Source organism: Aulonocara stuartgranti, assembly GCF_965226115.1.
Source record: "Aulonocara stuartgranti genome assembly, chromosome: 13".
Classification (NCBI taxonomy): domain Eukaryota; kingdom Metazoa; phylum Chordata; class Actinopteri; order Cichliformes; family Cichlidae; genus Aulonocara; species Aulonocara stuartgranti.
Genome location: NC_138949.1, coordinates 14,293,392 through 14,307,743, shown reverse-complemented (window position 1 = coordinate 14,307,743; position 14,352 = coordinate 14,293,392).

Genomic DNA, 14,352 nt, shown 5'->3' with positions numbered 1-14,352 from the left:
GGTCCCAGAGGAGCAGCCCAATAAGTGGGCTTCCCAGAGCATGCTCACAGTCATGATGTTGGCTGAAAACCCATAAAGGGGACCCAAATGGCAAAAGTGTTGTGTGCCTTGCATGGACTAACCCACATTAGGACCACCCAGTCAGCCCACTATAGCCATCCTCATACTTGAAGGTAGTGAACAACTTGTCTGCTGAGATTTTCTCTTTTTCATGACTGTTGCAGCACTCTTACATATTTGCTTCCATAGATGCGCTATATGAGAAAAGTATGGTATGAAGACACAAGTAAATACATGTTTTTTTTTCACTCTGAATATTTAAAAATAACTCTTGAGTTTGAATAAGCATTATGGGCTCTCACAAAAGGACTTTGAGCTAGCCTGTTGCTCTTAATGTACCCTTGCCTACTTACTTATGTAGTGCTAAAGAATTTTTTTTAAATAGACCCATTAAATAGAAAATAGACCTATAAAAATGTATTAGATAGGTCTGGCTTTAATATATTTAGGCCAAATGTAAATGCCAAAATGTTTGAATGAGACCAAAGTGATAATGGATGAGAAAATGGATCTGTATCTAAATTAAAATAGAAAAGCAATTCCCTTTGTTCCCGGTCATGAACTTTGAGAGCACTTGTTATGGTTATGTGACCCATAAAAGATAGAATAAGCATTAAGCAGAAAGCAATAAGCATCTCCCTAAGGATATAAAATAAAGATAAAACAGGACCTTGCTATTATTTATGGCATGGGTTATATGTGGGCAGAAGTAGCCTAAAGATTAAGGCATTCCTATTGAGAGTAGGTTTCTTTAGGGCCTCATTAAATCATTCTTTTAGTCAGCAGTCAAAAATGCCTGACGATGCAGGAAATTAGGCTTTCTGCATGAGTGCAGATTAGTATTGTAGTTTTGTTTATCTGTTGTCTCTAACCTGCACTAGTCATTTACCACCAGCAGAGAGCAGCATAATACTGAAAGCCTCATAATAGCTTCTATATACGATTCTTACAATGTAACTCTAATATGGCATTAAATATATTCAGGATTCATAAACTATATTTCCTAACATCTTGTTTGACACATTTTGATTGACGGTTTTAGGTTGCTCTCTAAATTTTACACACTTTGATCAATATAAAAGCAAGGTCTGTACTCTTAAAGCAGATGAGGAATGAGCACAGTCACGAGTCTTGTTTCAGCAGAATGATTCAGATGAAATATTACCATCTACGTGGCCATATTGTTCCAGATTATGATGATGTATTAAAATGTCTACCTGCGTATACTGCTGTTTCTGTCAAAGTGCAAATAAATACTGCTGCAACCACCAAAAAATAAGGATGGCCTTACGCATTCAAGACAAACAAACATCCACCCACAAAAGACTTTTTGGCATATGGTGTGTGGGTGATAGAAAGCATCTAATTAAGATACTATTATGAAACCTTACACAGAGGATGTTTTGAGGAGCATTTTCACTTCACTTAGAATTGACACTAATCAATGAGTAAACAGGATTCAATTGCCATGCCATCATAAAGACGTGGTGCCATGTGATGTAGGCTATACCACCTTTTATATAGGAAGAATGTGGGAACATAATTAACAGGGCGACTTTTAGCACGATGAATGCAGGGTTACGTTAGAAGTAGTACATAATTAAAGATCTTTTGCACTCTGGAGAAAACTCATATCTTTCCTCAGTAACTTTCAGCACTCCAGGAAGCAGCGGTCTACTAAAAAAGCAACTAATTAACAGGAGCAGAAATTTCCTGAAGCAAACAAAGCTTTTTTTCATTCTCTTTTCTTTCCATTTTTTAACAGCAGGTGTTGTCTAATAACCTCAACAAGGATGATAGTCCCAGTAAGACATAGCAGCATGTTAAATTGATAAGCAGAAGTTTAAACTATCATGAAGTATAAGTAACTTATACTTGTGTTCTGATTGCTGTATAAGCAGTATAGCCTACCAGTGGTCTCAAAGCATCTTTAAGGATGCCCTTTAATCCCACCCAAAGTGGCATAAGAGGGCTAATATGATGGCCTATTGTTAAGCTTGTATGAAAGTATTAGACAGAATCTCTGCTGCTGATGTAGAAACAGGCGAATGGAATGGAAATATAATTTGGAACATAAAAAGGGAACTAGAAAATACTAAAAAAGCAAAACTGCTGACTCAGTTAATCTTCAGTCCCATCTAGGGTACTACATTCCTGTAGCACCTGCCAGCTCTGTCCACAGTGGCTGTTTGCCCAGCAGGCACGCTAATCAGCCTGATGCAACAGTGCAGAGCAACTACAGCTGACATGTTGAGTTTCCGTAGATGCTAAAGCGCGTTTTATGTTGCCAAGTGTTTTCTCCCCTCTGATCGTTATGGAACGCTAAGAGCCACTACAAGAGCCAGAGAGCAAAACGTAAACAGACATAAGATTCATAAAGTATTTACAGTCTGAGCACAGAAATCCTCTTAAAGGGCTCTTTCTGAATGACATTTTTGCAAGCACCCATGTCTGAGCTGTGTCAAGTCTTTTAGGAAATAAAGTGGCAAAGTAGTGCAGCCATGAGGGTAAAAAAATAAAAAATAAAACCTTACTGTTGTTTCAAAGAAGAGAGGACTCAGATGCAGGATACTGGAGGCTGAATTTCTAACCAACAAAAAAAGAGCTTTACACATTTTAAAAAAGCTGGTGCAAAAAAACGAGGAGGAAGAATAGAGAGATATGGCCAAAGAAACAATAAAACAACAAATGAACAAAAACACTTTACAAATGCTCATCACGAATCAAAGACCACGACAGTTACATCTTATTCTGCCCTCAGTGATTAATGGTTGTGAGGCTACGTCAGGCAGGATTTATGGCGTAAAATACTCCCACCTCATCTGCGTAAATCATGAGCTGGGGCTGCAAAAGGGAACACCCACCTCATTCCCTCGCTCACCTGGAGACCGCTGGAAGCACTGTGAGAATCATGTTCTTTGATTTCTCCAGTGCCTTCAACACCATTCTTCCCTCGGTTCTAAAGGACAAGCTGGTGAACTCTGGAGTGGACCATCACCTCACTACCTGGATCCTGGACTACCTCACCGACCGACCACAGTATGTGAGGACTCAGGGCTGTGTGTCGGACAGGGTCGTCTGCAGTACGGGGGCCCCACAGGGAACGGTTCTGGCTCCGTTCCTCTTCACCATCTACACTGCAGACTTCTCCCACAATTCCACCCAGTGCTTCCTGCAGAAGTTCTCTGATGACTCTGCAATAGTCGGCCTCATCACTGATGGGGACGACAAGGAGTACAGAGGTCTGACCCAAGACTTTGTGGACTGGTGCCAGCTGAACTACCTCCAGATCAACGCCAGTAAAACCAAGGTACTGGTGGTAGACTTCCGCAGGCACAAGCATTCTCCACTGCAACCACTGAACATCCAAGGTATGGACATTGAGGCTGTGGACAGCTACAGGTACCTTGGTGTTCATCTGAACAACAGACTGGACTGGACTCATAACTCAGACGCCCTCTACAGGAAAGGGCAGAGCAGGCTGTACCTGCTGCGGAGACTCAGGTCGTTTGGAGTGGAGGGCCCACTCCTGAAGAAATTCTATGACTCTGTTGTGGCTTCTGCTATCTTTTATGGCGTGGTCTGCTGGGGCGGCAGCATCTCTGCTGGGGACAGGAAGAGACTGAACAGGGTGATCCGAAGGGCCAGCTCTGTTCTAGGATGCCCTCTGGACCCAGTGGAGGTGGTGAGTGACAGGAGAACGGCGGCTAAGCTGTCATCCCTGATGGACAACATCTCCCACCCCATGCAGCAGACTGTGACAGCACTGAGCAGCTCCTTCAGTGGGAGACTGCGGCACCCACGGTGTGGGACGGAGAGATTTCGCAGGTCTTTCCTCCCCACTGCTGTCAGACTCCATAATAAAGACTTTAACTGATCAAGCACACACATCCATACATATGCAATAATACTAAGTGCAATAATCCTTTCTGTCATCGTTGTATTTTTACTCAGTTGTATATAGTATTTGTATTCTATTTTTATCTTATTGTATATTTATTTTATTTTATTCTACTGTATATAGTATTTTATTTTATTCTATTCTGTACAGTTGTGTACTGTATTTATTCTTATTGTATTCTAATTTTTGCCTCATAACTTTTGCACTGTCCACTTCCTGCTGTGACAAAACAAATTTCCCACGTGTGGGACTAATAAAGGTTATCTTATCTTATCTTATCTTATCTTATCTTATCTTATTAAGAGCTGGCAATTACAAGTCCTGTACTGGGAATGGCCACTTCTCGGATGTGTGTTTATGCACAGAAAAGTAGCAATCTTGTAAGAATATTAACCTCAGTGAGAAGCAGCACACAGCTGCAAGTGAGCAGAAGTGTGCAATAAGAAATAAATCTGCCTCTGAAAGAATTTCTTTCACTATTTCAGCCTTTTCTGGGCGATGACAAGATGATGTTTGAGTCATGTATGCAGTATGACTAAAAGTTGAAACACAAAGCATGTTGTCCTCTAAAACTATATTCACTGGCTGGGTAGTGGCATTGCTAAATTGCAAAGTTGTGTAGTAGAGTCTTGACAGAGTATACTTTTACTGCTGATTGTCATGACAGGTGAAACTCAGAGAAGATGTTCTGGTGAAAATGTAAAAAAAAAAAATTGTATTTGAAAAATCTTAAATGTCATGTGCTGCTTTGGTTTTGTGAACACATGGTAAAACATAATCTGCTGTTATTGCCAGCAGAAGCACTGGGAATGAAAACTCCTTCCAATATATTGTTTTAAGACACTGCCAGGTTGTAGCAGCGGCTCTCGATGGACATTACTTATTATGGCTGTCAGAATAATATACCATCTGATGCTGCTGCGAGTCGCTCATTTATTCTGCACCAGTCAACTGAGGATTGAAGGAAGATCATGAAAAGCAAACGGCTTAAAACAACATTATCCATATAAACATCTCTACAGACTTCTCAGAAGGAGCAAAAGCAATAACACTGATGAGAGAACAGAGACTCTCATTAGATCTCGCTGGTGCTATTCCCATTTTCCTTTCATGGGGACACTATCACCTTACTCCTTACTGTGCTTTTAATTATTTATTTACTTTTGATATCTTTGGTCTCTTTCTTTCCCTAACCTCTCTGGAAACAGTGCTGCTAGGGAAAGGAAGTTCTGCGGGAGTCCTCTTAATATAACGAGGACAGCATGTTACACGCAGTCGGAGGGAGTGATTCCCAAGCAGCGCTGCAACTGTGCAGAGACACTACATGAAACAGAATCTCAGTCATCCCTCCTCTCCTCCTTCCTTCCTTCCTTCCTCTCATCTTTTTCTTCCTGCGCTCTGCTGATTAACAGGCTGACCAGATAAACATAGGTTTTTGCTTTGTTGTTCATCTGACAGCCAACATTAGACAGATTTTATAATCACAGCGCTTCATTTAATGCCTCCATTCCTTCAAATTAAAACACAGAGACCAATTAAATGTCCTGCTGCAAAATGACTAGCGCCCTTTGCCACTTTTGCAGTCCCGGCACAGCTTTGTTCTACCGCTGAACCGAACTGAAATGCCATAATTGTGTAAGCCTCAGTCACATATTAATTCAGCCGCCTCTGGGGGAGCTGAAGTGGGGGCAGTCACTGATAGTGAAGTGATAGTGCAGTCAGCAGATTTAACACCGACTGCAGTCTTTTCCTCCAGACGTGGGTATCTGTGAGTGAAATGGAGGAAAAAGAGAGATGGAAAAAGATACAGATCCTCCCGTCGGTGCAGTGCAGTTTTGTCTATATTTAGAAGGATTAAGTTAACGAGTCTTTGCAAATGAGGTTATTTCATGCACTCAACAAAGCTAAAACATGCAAAACGTGAGTGTTAAGAGAATAAACTAGAATATCTGCTTTTCTTTGGATGAACCAGAATTGTGTACACTTCACAATTTTTGTATTTTTTTTAACTGTCCATCATAAAGCAACGAAAATGTGTTTTTCCTCAAAAACAAGTAAAAAGGACACAGCTGGTATCCTTCAGTCTTGTATATGCGTCTTCACCTGAAATGATCTTTCTGTTCCTTGCTTCTATTGGTTAGCTGATAGAAGAAAAGTTGTCACCTTCCTCTTGTTTTTAACACCACGAGCTTGACAGTTGGGCTTATTTTAAAAGAAAGATACAGCTGTAGTGCTCCAATAGCTGTTGCATTGTAAAACTGAGACAATCAACTGACAGACACTAAAATGCACCACAGAGTGCCAGAAACAAGAGTAACAGAGGTCTACAATTGGAAAGGATAGATGAATGCATCTATTTAGTCGTCTACTAATTGGAAAGTTGATTGTTGTTGAATTGTCCTTGGGCAAGATACTGGACCAAATTGATGTGTCCATCATAGAAAAAAGAACTTCAAAGGTCAGTAAGAATTGGCTTTTGAACACAGACTTTCAGGAGAGACAAGACTTATTTTTGGAAAATTTGTTTTACCTGTTAACAATTCAAATGTTGGATCTTAGCAACTGTTTGGTACTAGAATAAAGAGAACACATTGTTTAATTCCTTTTTAGGTTCAATGTTTTCTCAGGGGATGCTCATTATTTCTTTGGGATTAAAAGGGCCAGTCCCATAATTATGCCTACAGTTGTCTCACTGTCCTATTTACACATGAAAATTGTAAAATTACCCTTTTGATGCACAGACTCGTTTTTGCATTAAAGCTAATGAAAAGCTATTTAAAGTTGACTTTAATCCTCCATTCCTGAGTCGGATTTCTTCTCACCTGCAGTTTCATTAGTATTTCTCTTAACTTTATCTTATTACATTTGTGTAAGCTGACACTGAAGAATTTCTGCAATATAAAAACACCTCTCTGTTCTATTGTGAGGAAGCTATCATATTAAGCTTGGGGTGAACTGGTGAGCTTTGCTTATCTATTAACCCCTCTCAGCATTTATCTCTTTTCCAATGGTAATTGAAAGAGCAGATGTTATAAAGTAATAGCCTCATCATTCATGCTGTTCAGCCCCACTACATCTATATGTCCCATTTCCGCAATGACTTTTGATTTTCACATTATACTTTTAATTCAGTTACGCTTATGGTCTCTTCGGATACCATTAGAGCACCTCAGGATATTTCAACAGGCTTCCTCATATGCATTCCGAATACATTAATAAAACAGCAGCCAACATGAAAGGCAAGCAGAGGCTGCTGGGTTGAAAGTCATCCTTGATGTGGCAACATTCACTCCTTTTCTTCTAACATTCATTTCATTAAAAATTCACATGAATTTATTTTATTAACACAAGTTACTTGATTAAATTATTGATTTGATTGAAAATGTTGCAAAGGCAAGGCATCGAGTGTTGACACAAGGAAACATGCCCTATATCTTGCAAGCTAAAGGAAAGAAAGACTGTCAGGCTTACACAGGTCAGAGGCCAGATCAGCAAAGATGGCGTGCATTTGTGCACATCGCACGCAGTAATGTTGAATGATATGTATATTTGGCGCAAGATAGCTGGCATCTTTTCCATTGAAGGCCTTTATTCTTTTAGGAGGATAATGTCAAAGTACATTTTGCTTCTTACAAAAGAAAGGCTCTGCACTCAGTCTGCCTGCAGTCCAGTTCTGTCACTCTCTGACATTTGGAGCATTATGACAAATATGATAAAAGATGCCCCGACATATTATATAGCAAACATAGGATGGCATGGAATGGTGGTTAGCATTGTCGCCCCACAGCAGGAAGTTTCACATCCATCTCCCCGTGTTCACTCCCTACACTCCGGCTTCCTCCCACACTCCAAAAACATCCACAGGGTTAGATTAATTTGAGGTTCTAAATTGGCCTAATAGGCATGAATGTGAGAATGAATGGCAGCCTGTCTCTCTGTGTTGGCTCTGCAGTAGAATGGTGACCTGTCCAGCATGTACCCTTCCTCTTGCCCTATGCCAGCTGGGATAGGCTCCAGCCAACCCCCTACCTGCAAACCTGAAATGGACAAGCAGAAGAAAATTAATGGGGGGAAAAAGCAGGAAGGGAAACACATTTTGATTTTAAAGCATATGAATGTATAAAAACCTTAGAGCTCTGTGTGGAAACATTTAAAGATTGCTTAGTTTATACTTTCTAAATCTGAAAGAGTTAATGGGCTGATATTTATTTATTGTTTTTATTTCTGACCTAATTTCTTATTAAATGGTGAGACTGATGTGGATGGTATTCCAAAAATGAAATTAAAAATTGATGTAATGATTTTCTTTAACAGCTGTGTATTAAAGTGCCCTCATTCATCATAGTGGGGGGATCTATCACTCTGGGAATGTTGTGGGGATTACTGATGTATTTCTAATAGCTTTTGGAAAACAGTGGCATAATGGCAGACTTGGATATACCAGCTTGGCATAACACAGCATTATGAAGTTATTGATTTCAGACTAGAGCACTAACGCATACTAAAAGTGAAGTTTACTAGTTTTATATATATCTTTTATTTGGAAAAAGACTCAGTTTAGGCGGTACATTATAGCTTCCACAGTCTTAAATCATCATGTTTCACTGACTTTCTTCCTTCTTTGACTGCATTCATTTCTGTCACCGTTCAATCAAGACTGATTGGATAGTGTATTTAGTTTGACAACATTTTAAGAAGACTGGATTTTTAACAGCTTACCAAGCAAATTACTTGTGACAATGTTAAGTAAAGAAAAATGACATCAGCGGTGGGTTTATCGGGAAAATCTGTCTTCTCGTATTTAGAGACATTTTATCTGACTGCAAATGTGACAGCAGTGTTTATAGGTAGCTGAAAACTTAGTGAGAAGAAGAAGGAAGAAAACGAGGACTAGATGCAGCAAAACTGTGTGAGCAGGTTTTTTGCCGCAGTGGAAGAATCGAGGCACATGTCTGTGACACCAGCTGAGACCCAGAGGAAACGCTTCAGCCTGCTGCAGTCCTGTCACTCTGTGGGATAATCTCGCTCTTCACAGTTTTACAGAGAGGTTTGTTTGTATGTCTGGTGAGGGGATAACAAAAAAAGATATCAAAGATTTGTTTTTATTCCCTTAACTGTCTTAATCAGCGAACTTTTTTGGGTCACAAAACTGAATTCGATCTGTTACAAAAAGATGAAAAGACTTATATTTCATTTATTGTAAGACACAGAAGGCAGCTCGAGTTATTTCTGCACAATTTTGGCATCCTGCAGACATCCCCGCAAAACAAAAGCCTCAGTGATCCGATGTGATTTAGAAAAGGGAGGCAAAAAGCACAACTGCAATCATTCTAGGTGGGTGTTAAAGCTTCAACAACAGTACTGTTCTGTTTTATGTATCTGCTAATATAAACCAGACTTCTTACTAAACAGACAATTGGCGACGAGCACAGACTTTGTGGCACATTTTCTCAATGTGGAGTCCTCTTAACCCCACTTCAGGGAGGTAATGCAAGTTATTTTTCAGCATGATTTGCTGGGTTCAGACTCATTTCAATAATGAATGCACTTACATGTTTCCCTTTATGAGTAACATCCTGATCGGCCCATTACTGAAGCCACTGTGCTGCTTCAGTAGTATGGCTGCATAGAGCTCAAGAATAATAATTTATCAGAATTACATACAGAGAACTACCACTGACCTTCTGTTAGCTAAAAACATACAAACCAATCAAATATAGGGCTCATAATAAATGGCACAATAATGCCCTGGATGGCATTACCTTGGCCTCCAATATTGCTGTGAGGAATCTTCAAGTTTTTTACCAGAATATGTCTCTTATTGTGAATAAGCAAATATGTAAAAGAGTCTTCCTTAATATGTGCATTTGTTACTTGTTACTAGTCTATTTTAATTTGCTATTATCAGGCTGTTTTAAATACTCCTTGAAAAGCCTTCAGTTGCTTCAAAAGGCCAAGGTGAGAATACTAATTGATTTTTGAAATCATCACATACAAAATCCTGAATGATCAGGCCTCATCGTATCTTAAAGACCTCATCGTACCACATTATCTCAATAGAGCACTTTGCTCTCAGAATGCAGGGCTGAGCTACATCTACATGGGAAGTGATTCACAAAGGCATGGTGACCAGAGACCATAGGAGGTCAAGAACACTGGGTGACTTCAAGCAAGAAAGGCAAAATAACCACTGGTGGGTGCTTTCAAGACGAGCAGTTGAACTGAGACCCAAGAACCCACTGATTGATGTATGAGTTGGAAGTCAAAAAATTAGAGGGTTACCAAGACTATAAAGGCATAGAATGTATAAAAGTAACCAGTCCAGAGCCACTGAATGGAAGAGTCGCATCATCTCCATTTACTCCAATGGACCTTTTTTTTTTTTTACAGCAATGGCGGATCATGGAGCCTCAAATTGTTCTGAAAGTTATCAACATACACCAGCGGCGCTACAGAGACATAGCAGCAAAGTTAGAGATGCATTTCTAAAAGGCAAGAAGGCAAAAAAAGTCTGTATGTCAACCTTACAACTTCTGGTTAAATAGTTAGTGCTCGATCAGGTGGGCCTGAACTCTCCCTTAGTTATGTTTCTATAGGCTCAGACTGCAGGTGGACTTCCCATAATGCACTGAGCATTTCCAATCCATTCCCCCCTTTTTACATCTCATGTGTTTATATGCTACTATACATGTATGTCATTAACTCTTCTCTTGTCTCTCGCATACTTTGTATTAGTTCTTCCTCAGCCTGGCTCTGCTGGAGGTCTCTTCCTGTTTGAAAGGAGTTCTTCCTCCCCAATGTTGCCAAAAGCTTGTTCAAAGGGCTATTTTCTGCTTCTTGGGGTTTTACATCTAGTATTGTAGGGTCTTAACCTTGCAATATAAAGTGCAATTAGGCCACTGAGGTTGTGAATTGGTTCCATATAAATAAAACTGAACTGAATTTATGTAAATGTAAACGTCGAAATACATCTCAAAATACAATAGCTAATTTCTGTTGCTGAAATGGGAGTTGGAGTGCCTGTTTTGCCATTGAACAGCTTCTGTGGAGTTTTGCAGCATTGCTTGTAAGAGCAAACTGTGAAATTGCTCTCATGCTATTTTAATCCCTTCAATAGGTTTATTAATTCTTGGTACTATTTTCTGATAAGATGTCAGAAAAACTTTAATTAGTTCACTGATGTGTTTATTATGGGTTCACTCATAATAATAACAATAAAAAGAAAGTGTCGATAGATTTGTTAATAACTATAAATTAGAATGAACCTTTAGTTGAGTTTTTGCTAAGAGTTTATCGAATTGTACTTAATGTTTGTGATGTATTCCGTATTTTGAAAGTGCCCCTTTCCTTTTGCATCTTATGTTGCATTGTTTTAGTTCCTCTTTTTCCTTGCTCACTTTCTGGTTCCACAATCCCCAACTCTCTATGCCATTTTTTTGCGTGAAAAAATGATCTCTCTCTATCCCACATGTACACACATCATCATTTACACACACACACACACACACACACACACACACACACACACACACACACACACACACACACACACACACACACACACACACACACACAAAACTGGACTGCACTACATAAATAATTTAATTCAACTGAAAACTGCTCAGTCATAGCTGATGACCCATCTCTCGTGCGTTGATCCTTGTGATCAGTTATTCAGAACATTTTTGCACTATAAGTAGAAGTTATGAAAGTGAATGAAGGCAAACTGCTTTCATCACATGCTCCTTCAGACCTCCACAAACTTAGATTGATTTGATTTTAATGTTTGGTCTGTGTGCGAGTTTCTATCTCTATCTAGCATCTATGTAGCTAAACAAGACTGCTATTGTATTCTGTGAATGGGGTTTTCCAGTTCCTAAAACAGTGTTTTTGTCTTTTCTCACCTTCTTTTGTTCCTGGTCCAATCACCACTTCTCTATTTCTACCTCAGCTAACACCATTCCTGTGTATCAGCTGATCGATGACAAGCATAGGCTGCTTTCATGTCTGATCAATACAAAAGGTGTTCCTGAGCACCCAGAGTCACAGGCACAAAGACTGTACCTGAGTTCACTGACATTTTGCTGATGGCTGAGTCAGATGATGAATACCCTGTTACTGTGATTCTTCCTGAGTTAGCAAACTTTATGCTTTTCCTGACTCAGACTTGAGATCAACCAGTAACAAGTCTGCTACTAAGGCAGTCAACGCCTCCCATGCTCACAAGTACCTCACTAAAAATCGACTGTTTTCTTCCTTTTTCTAAATCACAGACTGCTTCTGAGTCATGTGATGATTCTTTCGCTCCTTGGTTAACCAGTTCATTCCAGTATGGGAGTAGGCCCACCACACACCCACACTTGACCTATGATCAATGTCCCAGTGGACTTCCAGTTCCCTCAAGGGTCAGCCCTCCAACTGACTACACATCAGAAAGTTGGTCTTTAAAATCAGTCACCAACATGCTCTTGGCTAGCATCTAAGAGACCAGAATCTCTAAAGACGCCATAGCCCAAAGAGCTACTGTGTGTACTGTATTCTAAGTGGTGTCTGACTGCGCTTGGTTTTAGACTTCACTGGGCCCTGAACTCCACTTCTGAGGTTGTGCTTCCACACCTGACCGCCTAGCTAGCCTTTTTGTCCCTTTTTCACAAGCCTCTGAAAGGTCCCGCTTTCAGCTCCGCCATCCATAGCAGTCCTCCAAGTCGTGCATGGCTTTAAGCTATTAAGGATTATGAGTTCTCCTACTTGCTTTGGTTTAGGCTTGGCTCTGCTCCTGCCTTACTCCCTGCTTGTCTTTGTGTTGTTCCATACAGTTTTTGTTTCCCTTTTGGGATTCAACGGTGTCAGGAAACCACCAGGGATCTGGACTCAAAATGTGTGACACAGAAAGAAAGTTTAACTGAATGAGGAAAGCGATGAGGGGTGGTTGGCAGACGGGGGGCATGCAGGGCATAACCTGGAGATTCTTCAGGTGAATCCACAAAGAAAGCTGCAGTCCAAAGTTGCAGTTGCAATCCATGGACCAGGAAGAGTCTACAGAGAGTAAAAGGTTTGAAATTGACAATTGTTGAAATCTGAGTCAAACATTTAACAGTGGTAAGTGCAACAATCTGGTGTCAACTGGAAGATTTCTTCAGTCTTAAGAAGAACACTGGAAACAAGCACTCGCCCATAAATTAATCAAGGCTGACAGGCATGAAACACACACACAAATGATATTGGTGGGTTTTCTTTATGAAAGTTAACTTGACTCTATCTTAAGGTAAAAACGTGTGTACATAAAAAAGGCTTGCTTTAGTTTTATGAGGCTTCTGACTTATAATATTTAATCACTGGACTCAGCAAATATCTGGAGTCTGTGCTGCAGTCTGCCAAGTTGACTGAGACAAGATTCAAAGAGGCTTTCAGTCATTAGTGAAATTTATGCTGCTGTCATGTCACATCGGCACCGAGATTCAAGTCTGTAATTGGAAATATCTTGTGGTGATAAACAGAACAGAAATGCCTAAAATTCCATTACTTTAGCCTGAGTGAAAGTCAGTGTAATGAATACCATATGTAATGGATTAAGTGTTACAATCGCCAGTGGTACTGAGCTGGGAGTGATTAGAAGAGCATGATAATAAATCAATCAGTCAGAGGCATGTCAGTAAATATCAGTGTTTAATGGAACCCCTTCTCGTTTCATATAGGTTTTACTTTTAATAAATATAAAAGTACAATCATTGGTATAAATGTGCAACTTGCAAACAGAATTCATTTGCATACATTAACTTGATGTTACACTACATTGCAAGCAACATGAGACACAGCAAGGTGCAGCGTCGTGTTCACATGAGTCGAGTTAAGGATCAACATAAATAACAGACAGATAAAGCAGCTTCTAAAGTGAGAGCTGAATGTCATTTGTTGCTCCATATTATCAGCTCCCCTCCTAAAAAAAACACACAAAAACAAACTAACAGGGACATGTGTCTTGTAAATCTGGAAATTATGCTCCAGATCAAAGCCAACAATTGGACTCTTGTTAAAGATCAGAAGCAGCCAAGCTGAGCAAATAATACATCATTCTGTTACTGAGCTGCTCGGCTGTTTACCTGCCCGCTGGTAATAGCCATTTCCAGCGTGTTCCAGCCAAATTGATGATAATACAGTTTTTCCCCCTGAAACGAGCATCTTTAACAGTCTTGAAATACAAAAGAGATCGTGCACTCTTCCGTAGCAGAAACTGGAGAGAGCAAAGTGTTATGCATCATACTGTGATTACAGAGAAATTTGCTTGAATAAATGATAATGCCATTAGCACCATCGACGGCTTTAAAGGTCAACGCTAACAACATTTCCAGTTTCTTCTAATGTCAAACTAACTGTTTTTCATTATTGGACTG